Below are 15,659 nucleotides of genomic sequence, written 5' to 3' on the forward strand. Positions count from 1 at the left end.
GAAGAAAGAGGTGCAGTGTAGACATAATGGCCTGAATGGCCTCATTCTGTGCAATATCATGAAAGTCTGAGCATCTAAATCCTTAAGTGCCTTTGCAGAAAAATTAATTCCAGAGTAAAGATTGTGCTGCAAACAGATAGATCTTGTTCTTTCAGTGGTATTGGCCATTCTGTCAGGCACCAGGACCTAACCCTGGCTCAGAGCATGCGCATTTCTCCCCCGCCGTCCCTCCGGAAAGCGCAAGCGCGGAGGCTGCGGACGCGGTGGAGACAGTTCGGGGGCACTGGAGGATCTCGGGCCGGTTACCGTGGAAACGGGGGCCTAGATGGGCAGGGGGCAGCGCGGAGCCTGAGCCGGGCCGGAGTGGACCCCAGCTGCGGTGAGATAGGTCTGTTCCGGCAGCTGGCTGCAGCGCGTCGGGCTGTGAGGGAACTGCTGTGTGTCCCGGAGCGGGGAGGGGGAATGGGGGGGCACAGACTCCACTTGAAATACAGGCCGGAGTTTTAGCACTGAAACAAACCAGACCCCAGTCCCGGATCAGCCCAGACCCCTGTCCCCGAAACGGACCCCAGTCCCGGATCAGACTGGATCCCTGTCCCTGAACTGGACCCCAGTCCCAGTGGCCTATCACCCTCACCTTGACCTCCTTCCACCTATCACACCTCCATCGCCCCTCCCCCAAGTCCCTCCTCCCTACCTTTTATCTTAGCCTGCTGGACACACTTTCCTCATTCCTGATGAAGGGCTTATGCCTGAAACGTCGAATTTCCTGTTCCTTGGTTGCTGCCTAACCTGCTGTGCTTTAACCAGCAACACATTTTCAACCCAGTTCTGGATCAGACTGGATCCCTGTCCCCGAACCGGACCCCAGTCCCCGAACCGGACCCCAGTCCCCGAACCGGACCCTAGTCCCGGATCAGACTGGATCCCTGTCCCCGAACCGGACCCCAGTCCCCGAACCGGACCCCAGTCCCCGAACCGGACCCCAGTCCCCGAACCGGACCCTAGTCCCGGATCAGACTGGATCCCTGTCCCCGAACCAGACCCCAGTCCCGGATCAGACTGGATCCCTGTCCCCGAACCAGACCCCAGTCCCGGATCAGACCAGACCCTAGTCCACGAACCAGACCTAAATCAGAATGCTCCCTGGACCGAACTGCATCTGGTTCTTGAATTGGACCCTGGTCCTGACTGGAATCCACCATCTTCACAACCACAGACTGGTGCAGGCATGGCATTCCTCATGGCTGGGTAGTTACATTTTGTATACACCACAGAGATTCCGGTCTATTAACAAATGCAAAATACCCTGGATGCTTGAAATCTGAAATAACAAACACCAAGTGCTGGAGAAACTCAGCAGGTCGTAGAATCAAACCCCAATAAGTCACATGCAAACAGATCCATCAGTCCAACTCACCCATGCTGTTCAGATATCCTAAACTGATCAACTCCTATTTGTCAGCATTTGACCCATATCCCTCTAAACCCTTCCTACTCATGTACACATGCAGATGTCTTTTAAATGTTGTAATTGTACCAGCCTTCACCACCTTCTCTGACAGCTTGTTCCATACACACACCACCTCTCTATGCCATAGTCGCTCCTCAGGTTCCTTTTAAATCTTTGCCTTCTCACCTTAAACCTCTGTCGTCTAGTTCTGGATGCTCCTACTCTAGGAAAAAGACCTTGGCTATTCATCCTATCCATGCCCCTCATGATTTTATAAAGCTTTATAAAGTCATCCCTCAGCCTTCAATGCTCCAAGGATAAAAGCCCCGCCTACTCAGCCTCTCCTACAACACCAGTTTATAGTCCAGATTTATCTGGAAGCACTAGCTTTCGGAACACCACTCCTTCAGGTGGTTGTGCGGCGGCAAATAAACTGTTGGACAATAACCTGGTGTTGTGTGACTTTTAACTTTGTCCACCCCAGTCCAACACCGGACCTCCAAGTCTCCTATTGGAGAGTTACTGGTTCCAAACTTTCAGCAATAAAGATTGGGGCCATTTTCTTGTTGGCTTTAAACAATAAAAATGGAAAAATCTCAAATGCAGGCAGTGAACTTTTGGGGGGAAAAGGGGAAAAACAGACTGTTTTGTTTTTTATTGGGAGTTGAAAGAATATTAAGCTTTTGCTGAAGTGGACATGGTTAAAAGTGCAGGCGAATCCTTATAAATTGTCTTCTAAATCAAGAAAGATGGCTCACTTGTAGGGAATGAGGAAATTTCTTTGTTTTGCATTTGTTTGTGAAGATGAGTTGGTGAAATGTAATTGAGCAAATCTGATCGATATCAAGTCTCACCATCCTGTTGTAATGGAAGGCAGTATTCTGATGTGTTAGCAGGGGTTTATTCAGCTCTCTTTGGGGTATTGGAGAGCTATGGGTGAAATATTCAGAAAAGCATTAGTTGTTAGAGGCAATGACTGTTATGTTTCTTGATCACATTATCTTAAAAAATCTCATTGTATTAAAAACCTGAAAAGCTGTCAGAAATGTCTTTTGGAAAATAGAAAACTGCAAGGTCATTTCATATAATGCCTTCCCACCTCTTAGATACAACATTTATAACTGACAGCAGGCAGTAGACTGCAGTATTTAAGTAGAAAATGTCTGTCCTAAATAGAACAGTAGAAATCACTGTCAAAGGTAAAAGGGTGCCACTCTTAGTCATTATTCAAAAACCCCTGCCATGTACACAGACACCAGGCTAAACCTGGACGAAGATCATCTGTGATGCTCTCTATGGTTAGCTTAACCTGCTACTATTCAGCATGTAGCTTAATTTACCAAATGTGTCCTTTTAGGTGTGTTTTAGGTGAACAATCAATACCTGTGGAACTCTACGCCAGCAAGACCAACAGGTTTAAGGTGGTTCAATAAAAGCAGAGGGATACCATTAACCATCATGGGAAAGTGATTCAATTGTACAGTCAATCAAAAAAGTGCAATGAAATGAAGTAAAACTTAACTGAAATAGAAAAGGTGACCTGCCAATGCCCCAGAAACCCATCACAGTTATTCAACATGTGGAAACAATGTGCAACAGAACATGAACAGGAATCCCTGCATGCTCAAAGAACTTGTGCCTTTTTCACAACACATAATTGGCCAGTGTGTTTTCAATCCCATTGTGCTGACTACTATAGAACAAAGAACAAAAAACAATACAGCGCAGGAACAGGCCCTTCAGTCCTTCAAACCCGCACCAATCCAGATCTTCTATCTAAGCCTGCCATCTGTTTTCTAAGGATCTCTATTCCTTTGCTCCCTGCCCATTCATGTATCTGCCTAGATACATCTTAAATGACGCTATCAATCCTGTACCTACCACCTTCGCCAGCAACGCATTGCAGGCACCCACCTCCTCTGCAAAAAGAATTTTCCACGTATATCTTCCCTAAACGTTTCCCCCCTCACTTTGAACTCGTGACCCTAAGTAATTGAATCCCCCACACTGGGAAAAGTTTCTTGCTATCCACCCTGTCTACACCTCTCATGATTTCGTAGGCCTCAATCAGGTTCCCCCCTCAACCTCCCCCTTTCCAATGAAAATAATCCTACTCTACTCAACCTGTCCTCATAACTAGCACCCTCCATACCAAGAGAAAGTGAAGACTGCAGATGCTGGAGATCAGAGCTGAAAATGTGTTGCTGGAAAAGTGCAGCAGGTCAGGCAGCATCCAAGGAGCAGGAGATTCAACGTTTTCAAACGCCTTACTAAAGTCCATGTTCGAACATACTGCTTGCAGTGTTTGATGTGTCTGGCAGCATTCTTTATGTATTTCCAGTATGAATATGTCTGAAAATGTGTTGCTGGTTAAAGCACGGCAGGTTAGGCAGCATCTCAGGAATAGGGAATTCGACGTTTCGAGCATAAGCCCTTCATCAGGAATGAGAGAGAGTATCCAAGCAGGCTAAGATAAAAGGTAGGGAGGAGGGACTAGGGGGAGGGGCGATGGAGGTGGGATAGGTGGAAGGAGGTCAAGGTGAGGGTGATAGGCCGGAGTGGGGTGGGGGCGGAGAGGTCAGTAAGGAGATTGCAGGTTAGGAGGGCGGTGCTGAGTTGAGGCAACCGACTGAGACAAGGTGGGGGGAGGGGAAATGAGGAAACTGGAGAAATCTGAATTCATACCTTGTGGTTGGAGGGTTCCCAGGCGGAAGATGAGGCGCTCCTCCTCCAGCCGTCGTGTTATGTTCTGCCGGTGGAGGAGTCCAAGGACCTGCATGTCCTTGGTGGAGTGGGAGGGGGAGTTAAAGTGTTGAGCCACGGGGTGGTTGGGTTGGTTGGTCCGGGCGTCCCTGAGGTGTTCTCTGAAGCGTTCCGCAAGTAAGCGGCCTGTCTCCCCAATATAGAGGAGGCCACATCGGGTGCAGCGGATGCGACCTCTTTATAGCCAACTGCCGCCGTGACATTAACCGACTCAACCTGTCCACCCCTCTCACCCACTCCAACCTCTCACCCTCAGAACGTGCAGCCCTCCACTCCCTCCGCTCCAATCCCAACCTCACCATCAAACCCGCAGACAAGGGAGGCGCGGTGGTAGTTTGGCACACTGATCTTTATACCGCTGAGGCCATCCATGACCTCATCACCTCAGGGTGAGGACCAGTTCAGTCAGTCGAAGGAGGGTGTCAGTGGAAGGGTACTGGTTGGTGAGGCGGGAAAGGAAGAAGCGGAGGGCTTTGAGTCCTTCGTGATGGGGAATGGAGGTGTACAGGGACTGGATGTCCATAGTGAAAATAAGGCGTTGGGGACCGGGGAAGCGAAAATCCTGGAGGAGGTGGAGGGCATGGGTGGTGTCCCGAACGTAGGTGGGGAGTTCTTGGACTAAAGGGGACAGGACCGTGTCGAGGTATTGGGAGATGAGTTCGGTGGGGCAGGAGCAGGCTGGGACAATGGGTCGGCCGGGGCAGGCAGGTTTGTGGATTTTGGGCAGGAGGTAGAAACGGGCGGTGCGGGGTTGTGGGACTATGAGGTTGGAGGCGGTGGATGGGAGATCCCCTGAGGTGATGAGGTCATGGATGGTCTGGGAGATGATGGTTTGGTGGTGGGAGGTGGGGTCGTGGTCAAGGGGGCGATAAGAGGAGGCGTCCGCGAGCTGGCGTTTGGCCTCAGCGGTATAAAGATCGGTGTGCCAAACTACCACCGCGCCTCCCTTGTCTGCGGGTTTGATGGTGAGGTTGGGATTGGAGCGGAGGGAGTGGAGGGCTGCACGTTCTGAGGGTGAGAGGTTGGAGTGGGTGAGAGGGGTGGACAGGTTGAGTCGGTTAATGTCACGGCGGCAGTTGGCTATAAAGAGGTCGCATCCGCTGCACCCGATGTGGCCTCCTCTATATTGGGGAGACAGGCCGCTTACTTGCGGAACGCTTCAGAGAACACCTCAGGGACGCCCGGACCAACCAACCCAACCCAACACTTTAACTCTCCCTCCCACTCCACCGAGGACATGCAGGTCCTTAGACTCCTCCACCGGCAGAACATAACAACACGATGGCTGGAGGAGGAGCGCCTCATCTTCCGCCTGGGAACCCTCCAACCACAAGGTATGAATTCAGATTTCTCCAGTTTCCTCATTTTCCCCTCCCCCCACCTTGTCTCAGTCGGTTCCCTCAACTCAGCACCGCCCTCCTAACCTGCAATCTCCTTACTGACCTCTCCGCCCCCACCCCACTCCGGCCTATCACCCTCACCTTGACCTCCTTCCACCTATCCCACCTCCATCGCCCCTCCCCCAAGTCCCTCCTCCCTACCTTTTATCTTAGCCTGCTTGGCTTCTCTCTCTCATTCCTGATGAAGGGCTTATGCTCGAAACGTCGAATTCCCTATTCCTGAGATGCTGCCTAACCTGCTGTACTTTAACCAGCAACACATTTTCAGCTGTGATCTCCAGCATCTGCAGACCTCATTTTTTACAGTATGAATATGTCAGCAGGTGAGTGAACCAGGCATGTTACTTCACTAAATAAAAAGCAACTGTGAATGATGGAAGTCAGAAACAGATTTGGAAATTGCTGGAAAAACTCAGCAGCAAACTCCTCACTCTCCAAGGCTCCAGATGCATCTTCCAGGTGAAGCTGAGAGAAGTGCAGAGAAATCACAATCTAGTCTATTTGCTGCTCACAATGTGGTCATCTCTACATTGGTGTGACAAAGCTCAGAACGGACAACCACTTTGCAGAACATCTACATTCTGTCCACGCACATAATCCTGAGCTTCTGGTTGCCTGCCATTCCAACACACCACCCTGTTCCCCGGCCAACGTGCTTGTGCTGCTACAGTGCTCCAGCGAAGGTCAGTGGAGACTGGAAAAAAGAACACCCATTTTCAGCTTGGGAACCCTGCAACTTCTGAACTCCTATATCAAATTCAATAGTTTTAGAAACAAAAAAAGAAGTTGTGGGAAAAGCACAGCAGGTCAGGCAGCATCTGAAGAGGAATCAGAGTTAATGTATGGGTCCACTGACCCTTCCTCAGAACTGATAGTAGCTAGGAAAATGTCAGTTTATGTGCAGACGTTAGGGTGGGAGGAAGAAGTGTGTTGCTGGAAAAGCACAGCAGGTCAGACAGCATCCGAGGAGCAGAAGAATCAATGTTTCAGGCTGGAGCCTTTCATTCCTGATGAAGGATTCTGGCTCGAAACGTGAATTCTCCTGCTTCTCGGATGCTGCCTGACCTGCTGTGTTTTTCCAGTAACACACACTCGACTCTGATTCCAGCATCTGCAGACCTCATTGTCTCTTGGGGGGAGGGAGTAGTGAACAAATGATTGGTGGGAATGGAGCCCAAAGAGAGAAAAGAATAGTTGGACAGACAAAGATCTGGCTAGGAGTAGCTGTTAATGGAGACTGTTAGTGGCTAACAATAGATAGTCTGCCATTATACACTATGTGATAATAAAGCCTGGTGCATCGGGTAGAGGGCTATGACATGGGAGAGTTCAGGCTCAAAAATTATTGCAGCATTGGAGATAAGAAGGTCAGGAGGGAGAGTAAATACATGACAGGAGGTGGGTTAGGGGAGAGGATGGAGTCAGAAGGAAGTGGGGGAGGTAGAAGGTTCCAGAGGGGACAGGTTATAACACACCTCTGGGATGGGTGGGACTTAAACCCCGTACCTATGTGGTCTTGAAGTAGGGCCTTTACTCCGAAGCCACAAGACCCTAAGAAACCAATGTTGACCTCAACCTCTATTTAACAGGCGGCTTTCTGGTGTTAACGTAACACAGAATCTACCATGGCAGCAGATAGCGGTGGTGTGGATTATATGATGCAAAAACCATGTCCTTGATAAACAGCTTAATATCAGTTTTTTTGTGAAGGAATTAATCAGATCTGAAAATATGTCCAAAAACTGCAGTTTGTGTAGACTTTATACATTCCCAGCTGCTGTTGATGTTACTGTGTTAATATAAATGCATGATAAAATCATGGTGCAGTGGTAGTATCCCTACCTTTGAGTCAGAAAACCAAGGTGAGGTCTCACTTGTTCCATAAAAGACTTTTTAAAATAATGTGCAATGAAAGCATACATTCTGTAAGATAGGAAGGTGCAAAGAAAGTGCTGCCTCACAGCGCCAGGGACCCGGGTTCAATTCCAGCCTTGGGTGATTGTTTGTGTGGAGTTTACACATTCTCCCCGTGTCTGCTTGGGTTTTCTCCAGGTGCTTCGGTTTCCTCCCATAATCCAAAAATGTGCAGGTTAGGTGAATTGGCCGTGCTAAACTGCCCGTAGTGTTCAGAGATGTGTAGGTTAGGTGCATTAGTCAGGGGTAAATATAGAGTAATAAGGGTGGGGAATGGGTCTGGGTGGGATACTCTTCGGAGAGTCAGTGTGAACATGTCGGGGCGAGGGGCCTGTTTCCACACTGTAGGGATTCTATGAATAGCAGAGAATGATAGAAAGCACAGTGAGAGGCCAGTTCCTTTCTCGTGTACTATGCCAGCTCCCTCAGAGGGAGATGTAGTAACATCTCTGAACAGGTTGATTAGAAAATATGTTAAAAAAGTTTTTTTCTCAAAGATATGTCATAAGTAATATACCCAGTTGCCAGACCAGATACAAGTATATAGCTTGTTAAATTTAGCCTGTAGGTAGTTATGTTCTAATTTAAACTTTGTAGCTTAAGTTTTGGGTGTGGAATTTGAGGGCAGATATCCTGCTCCTGACTGCCAAAAGTTGTTCCACCGGTATTGTTTATTTTCCTACTAATTTTCTGCCTGTCTGATTCTGCTGACGTGTTCTGCTCAGTAACATGTGTTATTACCTGTTCATTACTCATGTCATGTAGTTGGGCTGGGATGGGGCTATGTCTGGGGTGGTGACAGGGAGGAAGAATACAGGGCAGTTGTTCTTAACACCTTGGGCTGTGGAAGGAAAGGATCAACTCCAGAGCAGTAAGCATGGTGATCTGTTTCAGAGCCCTCCAAGTTCAGCACATGAAGGTGATGATTGTGTGGTTTACGAGTTGCAGCAGCTTGGCGCTTTAAAATCGTACTTCTTTATTCATTAATGGAATGTAGACACCGTTGGCTGGATCAGTATTTATTGCCCATTTCTAATTGCCCACAGGACAGAGTCAACCACATTGCTGTGGGTCTGGAATCTCTTGTAGGCCTGACCAGGTAAGGATGGCAGTTTCCTTTCCTAAAGGGCATTAGTGAACCAGGTGGGTTTTTCTCAACAATTGTCGATGGATTCATGGTCATCGTTAGACTCTTAATTCCAAATTTTTACAGAATTCAAATTCCACCATCTACTGTGGCAGGATTTGAACCTGGAACCTAAGAATATTACCTGGGTCTCTGGATTAACAGTCCACTAATACCACTAGGCTATTGCCTCCTCACAAGTTCAAGCATAGAAGGAAATGCTTCCCAATCAGCTGCTTTCTCTATATCTTCTTAATTTTTATTCTGACCCATAGACCATTTAATGAGTTTTTGAACTCTGCCAACTCTGTATGAACAACTACTGTGAGCATGAGTAGACCATTCAGCTCATCAAGCATGTTCTATCCTGTCATTCAATTAGATCACAGCTGATGGTGAATCTCGATGCCACTTTCCTGCACTACCTCTATATCCCTTGATGATATTAGTCTCTAGAAGCCCATTAGTTTCTGTCCTGAACATGTGGAATAATAGAACTTCCTCACTCCCCTGTGGTAGAGAATTGCAAAATAATCAACCCTCTCCTTTCATTTCCTTGTATCGCTGACTGTTGCTGGGACAGATTCTGTCGGTGATAACAAATGCCAGCTACCTAAAACAAACTCACATTCCACCTACAACAGCATCACCACCCTTTCTTGTTCTAATTTACCATTATAACCATTTATTTCCTTGTTGTGTTTGTCTAGTTTCACCTTAAATGTGTCTATACTATTTGTTTAACCACTCCCTCTGGTATAAAGCTCCACATTTTCTCTGCTATGGGTGAAGAAGTTTCATTTGAATTTCCTATTGGATTTCTGAGTGGCTATCTTATATTGATGGCCTCTTGTTGTGCTGCTACCACATAGACATTCACCCAAGGTTGAAATCAAACCCATGTGTGTAGCGCTGTGAAGCAGCAGTGGTAACAACTGAGCCACCATGCCAACCTTGGTGAATGACCATTGGTACCAGTCTTGCTTGGGCTCCTTGATGCCACAGTTTCTAGAGCATGTCTTCAGTAATGTTACCAGAACATTGTCAGGGCCCGTAGCCTTTGTAGTAGCCGTGTCTCCAACCATTTCTCAATATCACATGGAGTGAATCAAATTGGCTGAAGACTGGTATCTGTGATGCTGGAGACCATAGGAGGAGGCCGAGATGGATCATCCATTCGACACTTCTGCCTGAAGATTGTTATGAAAGCTTCAGCCTTCTCTTTTGCACTGATGTGCTGAGCACTTACATCATAGAAAATGGGCCTGATGAAGGACTTTTGCCCGAAACGTCGATTTCACTGCTCGTTGGATGCTGCCTGAACTGCTGTGCTCTTCCAGCACCACTGATCCAGAATCGTAGAAAATGGGGATATTTGTGCAGCTGCCACCTCCGGTGAATTGTTTAGTTGTCCACCACTATTCACAACTGAATGTGGCAAGACTGCCAAGGTCAGATATGATCCATTAATTGTAAAATTGCTGAGCTGATTATGCTGTTTGGTATTTAAGTAGTATTGTTTCGTAGCTTCACCAGGTTGGCACCTCATTTTCGGGATTCCTGGTGCTGTTCTTGGCATGCCTTCCTGCATTGTCCATTGAGGAGAAAGTGAGGTCTGCAGATGCTGGAGATCAGAGCTGTAAATGTGTTGCTGGAAAAGCACAGCAGGTCAGGCAGCATCCAAGGAACAGGAAATTCGATGTTTCAGGCATAAGCCCTTCATCAGGAATGAGGAAAGTGTGTCCAGCAGGCTAAGATAAAAGGTAGGGAGGAGGGACTTGGGGGAGGGGCGATGGAGATGTGATAGGTGGAAGGAGGTCAAGGTAAGGGTGATAGGCTGGAGTGAGGTGGGGGTGGAGAGGTCAGGAAGAAGATTGCAGGTTAGGAGGGCGGTGCTGAGTCCGAGGGAATCGACTGAGACAAGGTGGGGGGAGGGGAAAATGAGGAAACTGGAGAAATCTGAGTTCTCATTTCCCCTCCCCCCACCTTGTCTCAGTCAATTCCCTTGAACTCAGCACCGCCCTCCTAACCTGCAAACTTCTTCCTGACCTCTCCGCCCCCACCTCACTCCAGCCTATCACCCTCACCTTGACCTCCTTCCACCTATCACATCTCCATCGCCCCTCCCCCAAGTCCCTCCTCCCTACCTTTTATCTTAGCATACTGGACACACTTCCCTCATTCCTGATGAAGGGCTTATGCCCAAAACGTTGAATTTCCTGTTCTTTGAATGCTGCCTAACCTGCTGTGCTTTTCCAGCAACACATTTTCTGCATTGTCCATTGAACCAGGGTTGATCCCCTGGCTTAATGGTAATGGTTTAGTTGGGGACATGCCAGGCCATGAAGTTGCGGATTGTGCTAGAGTACAATTCTGCTGCTATTGATGGCCCACAGCTCCTCATGGATGTCTAGTCTTGAGTTGCTAAATCTGTACGATGTGTGTTCCATTTCGTACGGTGATAGTACCACACAACACGATGGAGGGTATTCTAAATGTGAAGGTGGGACTTTATCTCCACAAGGACTGTGCAGTGTTCACTCTTATCAATACTGTCATGAACAGATGCATCTCTGGCAGGCAGGTTGATGAGGATGATGTCAAATATGTTTTTCCCTCTTGATTCCCTCACTGCCTGCAGCAGACACAATCTAGCACTTATGTCCTTAGGACCTGGCCAGCTGTATTATCAATCATGCTGCCGAGCCACTTTTGGTTGTGGACACTGAAATCCCCCACCCAGAGAACATTTTGAGCATTTGTCACCCTTAGTGTTTCATCAAAGTGTTGTTCAATATGGAGAAGAACTGATTCATCAGCTGAGGGAGGACAGTACCTGGTAACTAGCAGGATGTTTCCTTGGCCAGGTTAAACTGAATTGAGAAGTGTCGCACTGGAAAAGCACAGCAGGTCAGGCAACATCCAAGGACCAGGAGGATCAATGTTTCAGGCATAAGCCCATCATCAGGATTGACATTCCTGATGAGGACTTATGCCTGAAACATCAATTCTCCTGGTCCTCGGATGCTGCCTGACCTTCTGTACTTTTCTAGCATCACATTTTTCGACTCTGATCTCCAGCATCTGCAGTCCTCACTTTCTCCAGGTTTAGCCAGAAGTCGTGAGACTTCATGTCTCAATGTTGAGAACATCAGGGCAAAAATTCCCAACTGTGTACCACTGTGCTTCTACCTCTGCTGGTGGAGCAGAGAATATTCATGGATGGTGACAAAGGTATCTGGGACATTGCCTGTAAAGTCTGATTCTGTGAGTATGACAATGTCAGGATGTTGCCAGACTAGTCTGAGACAGCTCTCCTCAGTTTGACACTATTCCCCAGATGTTAGTAAAGAGGAATTTGCAGGGTCGGCGCGGTTGTTTTTGCCGTTTTGTCTTTTCTGGAATCAAGGTCAATGCCAGGTGGTCTGTCTGGTTGTATCATCGCAATTGATACAGCTAAGTGGCTAGCTAGGCTGTTTCAGAGGGTCGTTGAGAGGAAGAAAACCTCATAACATTTCAGATGTATTTCGATATATTTATGTGCAGTTGTAATGCTAAAGCATACAAGACTATGGCCAGGTGCTGGAATATGGGATTAGAATATGAGGTTGTTGTTTTTGACTGGCACAGAATTGGTGGGCCAAAGGGCCCTTTTCTGTTCTGTAGACCTCTATGACTGTCATTCTCTGGTTGGATCTATCCCCTCCCCTTCCTAGACCTTTCCATTTCTATCCCCTCCCCTTCCTAGACCTTTCCATTTCTATCCCATCCCTTTCCTAGACCTTTCCATTTCTATCCCCTCCCCTTCCTAGACCTTTCCATTTCTATCTCAGGCGACCGACTTAACACAGACATCTACTATAAACCGACTGACTCCCACAGCTATCTGGACTACACCTCCTCCCACCCTGCCCCCTGTAAAAACTCCATCCCATATTCCCAATTCCTTCGTCTCCGCCGCATCTGCTCCCAGGAGGACCAGTTCCAACACCGCACAGACCAGATGGCCTCCTTCTTCAAGGACCGCAGATTCCCCCCAAACGTGGTCGACGATGCCCTCCACCGCATCTCCTCCACTTCCCGCTCCTCTGCCCTTGAGCCCCGCCCCTCCAACCGCCACCAAGACAGAACCCCACTGGTTCTCACCTACCACCCCACCAACCTCCGTATACAGCGTATCATCCGCCGTCATTTCCGCCACCTCCAAACGGATCCCACCACCAGGGATATATTTCCCTCCCCTCCCCTATCAGCGTTCCGCAAGGACCACTCCCTTCGTGACTCCCTCGTCAGGTCCACACCCCCCACCAACCCAACCTCTACTCCCGGCAACTTCCCCTGCAACCGCAGGAAATGTAAAACTTGCGCCCACACCTCCACACTCACATCCCTCCAAGGCCCCAAGGGATCCTTCCATATCCGCCACAAGTTCACCTGTACCTCCACACACATCATCTATTGCATCAGCTGCACACGATGTGACCTCCTCTACATTGGGGATACGGGCCGCTTACTTGCGGAACGCTTCAGAGAACACCTCAGGGACGCCCGGACCAACCAACCCAACCACCCCGTGGCTCAACACTTTAACTCTCCCTCCCACTCCACCGAGGACATGCAGGTCCTTGGACTCCTCCACTGGCAAAACATAACAACACGACGGTTGGAGGAAGAACGCCTCATCTTCCGCCTGGGAACCCTCCAACCACAAGGGATGAACTCGGATTTCTCCAGTTTCCTCATTTCCCCTCCCCCCATCTTGTCTCAGTCGGTTCCCTCAACTCAGCACCGCCCTCCTAACCTGCAATCTTCTTCCTAACCTCTCCGCCCCCACCCCACTCCGGCCTATCACCCTCACCTTGACCTCCTTCCACCTATCACATCTCCATCGCCCCTCCCCCAAGTCCCTCCTCCCTACCTTTTATCTTAACCTGCCTGCCACCCTCTCCTCATTCCTGATGAAGGGCTTATGCCCGAAACGTCGAATTTCCTATTCCTTGGATGCTGCCTGACCTGCTGTGCTTTAACCAGCAACGCATTTTCAACTTGGATTTAAAATGTGCCTGTATTACAGTTTCACCCTGAATTTTCAATCTGTCAGAAGCTGCAGTGGTGTCTTGTAAAATATTGCAAATATATACTGTGTAATGTGACAGACTGCTAACAGTCCCTAGTCGTTGTGTGAAAGTTGTTAAACAGCTTGATGTTTTTCTCCCCTGTTTGGGAATATTAGCAACATTAGATGAATGTAATTTAATCCTCTGAGGCACTACAGTAGATTACCTCAGGGAGTTGTTGAGTTTCCAATGACTTATAGCTACTGCTACTTGCTTTTGATATTGTGGAAATGATAGGAGATAGACTTTAGAAGAAAAGTTGTGTGTTAGTCTATATTGTGAAGAATTTGGAGGGTAGGACCATAGGAACAGGAGTAGGCTATTCAGATCATCAAACCTGCTCATCATTCAGTATGATCATTGCTGAGCATCCAGAGTATCCACATATTCTTTATTTGGAGATACCGGTGTTGGTCTGGGGTGTACAAAGTTAAAAATCACACAACACCAGGTTATAGTCCAACAGGTTTAATTGGAAGCACACTAGCTTTCGGAGCGACACTCCTTCATCAGGTGATTGTGGAGGGCTCAATCGTAACATATATTTTGTGGGTGAATTTGTATTTGCAGAGTGACATTGCACTTTGCTCAAAAGCTGCATACATTCATGTAGAACTCTGAGCTCAAAAACTGCATGAATTTATGTAAAACACTTATCTCACTTATTAGATTAGAATCAATCTAAACATCAGGTCATAGACAGAGAACACAGGGGGCCAACACCTTCAACATATTGTCTAGCTATCACCATTGTTAGCAGCTAACCCAAGAATGCAACTTTAAAAAGAAGGGTTTTGTGATTTACACATGAAAGAAGTGAAACTATCACTGTATTCTAACAGATGAAAGGCTCAACAGACAATCAATTTTTCAATGTATAATTTCAGTTACATCACACTGCAAATTTTTGCTATAAATTCTGTGTTACGATCGAGCCCTCCACTATCACCTGATGAAGGAGCGTCGCTCTGAAAGCTAGTGTGCTTCCAATTAAGCCTGTTGGACTATAACCTGGTGTTGTGTGATTTTTAACCACATATTCTTTCACATCGTTAATCTCCAGTTTAAACATATTCAAGGACTGAGCTTCCACAGCCCTCTGGATTAGAAAATCCCAAAGATTTACCATCCGCTGATGAGTGACTATAAAAAAAAATTTCTTCATCTTGGATCTAAGTATGAATTCCCTTGTTTTTAAATTGAGCCTCTGGTTCTAGACTACCCAACTCACCTGCAATTCCCTGTTTATCCCTTTAAGTACTTTGTATGTTTGAGTGAGATCACTTCTCATTATTTGAAACTCAAGGATCTCGTCAGATTACATTTCCACCATCCCCGAAACAAATCAGATGAACTTTCAAGGCATCACAGCAGCACAGTGGTTAGCATTGCTGCCTCAAAACACCAGGGACAGGGTTCGATTCTAACTGTGGGCGACTGTGGGGTATTTATATAAATGATTTGGATGTGAACATAGGAGGTATAGTTAGTAAGTTTGCAGATGACACCAAAATTGGAGGTGTAATGGACAGTGAAAAAGTTTACCTCAGATTGCAATGGGATCTTAATCAGATGGACCAGTAGGTTGCGGAGTGGTGGATGGAGTTTAATTTCGATAAATGAGAGGTGCTGCATTTTGGGAAAGAAAATCTTAGCAGGACTTATACACTTATGGTAAGGTCCGAGGGAGTTTTGCTGAACAAAGAGACCTTGGAGTGCAGGTTCATAGTTCCTTGAAAGTAGAGTTGCGGGAAGATAGGATAGTGAAGAAGGCATTTGGTATGCTTTCCTTTATTGCTCACAGTATTGATTATAGGAGTTGGGAGTTCATGTTGTAGCTATACAGGACATTGGTTCGGCCACTTTTGGAATATTGCATGCAATTT

The 15,659-nt window shown here is 47.3% G+C and overlaps 1 protein-coding gene across 4 annotated transcripts in view; it reads left to right on the forward strand.

Annotated features, from left to right (window-relative positions):
* The first annotated feature begins 242 nt into the window (after positions 1-242).
* Positions 243-15,659, forward strand: part of LOC132823847 (uncharacterized protein KIAA0513-like) — a 119,621-nt gene continuing 104,204 nt past the window's right edge. For 2 of the 4 annotated variants that reach the window (XM_060837909.1, XM_060837903.1), the window contains exon 1: positions 243-388. The gene's annotated coding sequence lies outside the window, so the exon portion shown is untranslated. Of the gene's footprint in view, positions 389-8,576; positions 8,630-15,659 lie in introns of all 4 variants that reach the window. The other 2 variants (XM_060837904.1, XM_060837905.1) reach the window with 2 other exon arrangements.

This window comes from Hemiscyllium ocellatum, chromosome 17 (assembly GCF_020745735.1).
Source record: "Hemiscyllium ocellatum isolate sHemOce1 chromosome 17, sHemOce1.pat.X.cur, whole genome shotgun sequence".
NCBI lineage: Eukaryota > Metazoa > Chordata > Chondrichthyes > Orectolobiformes > Hemiscylliidae > Hemiscyllium > Hemiscyllium ocellatum.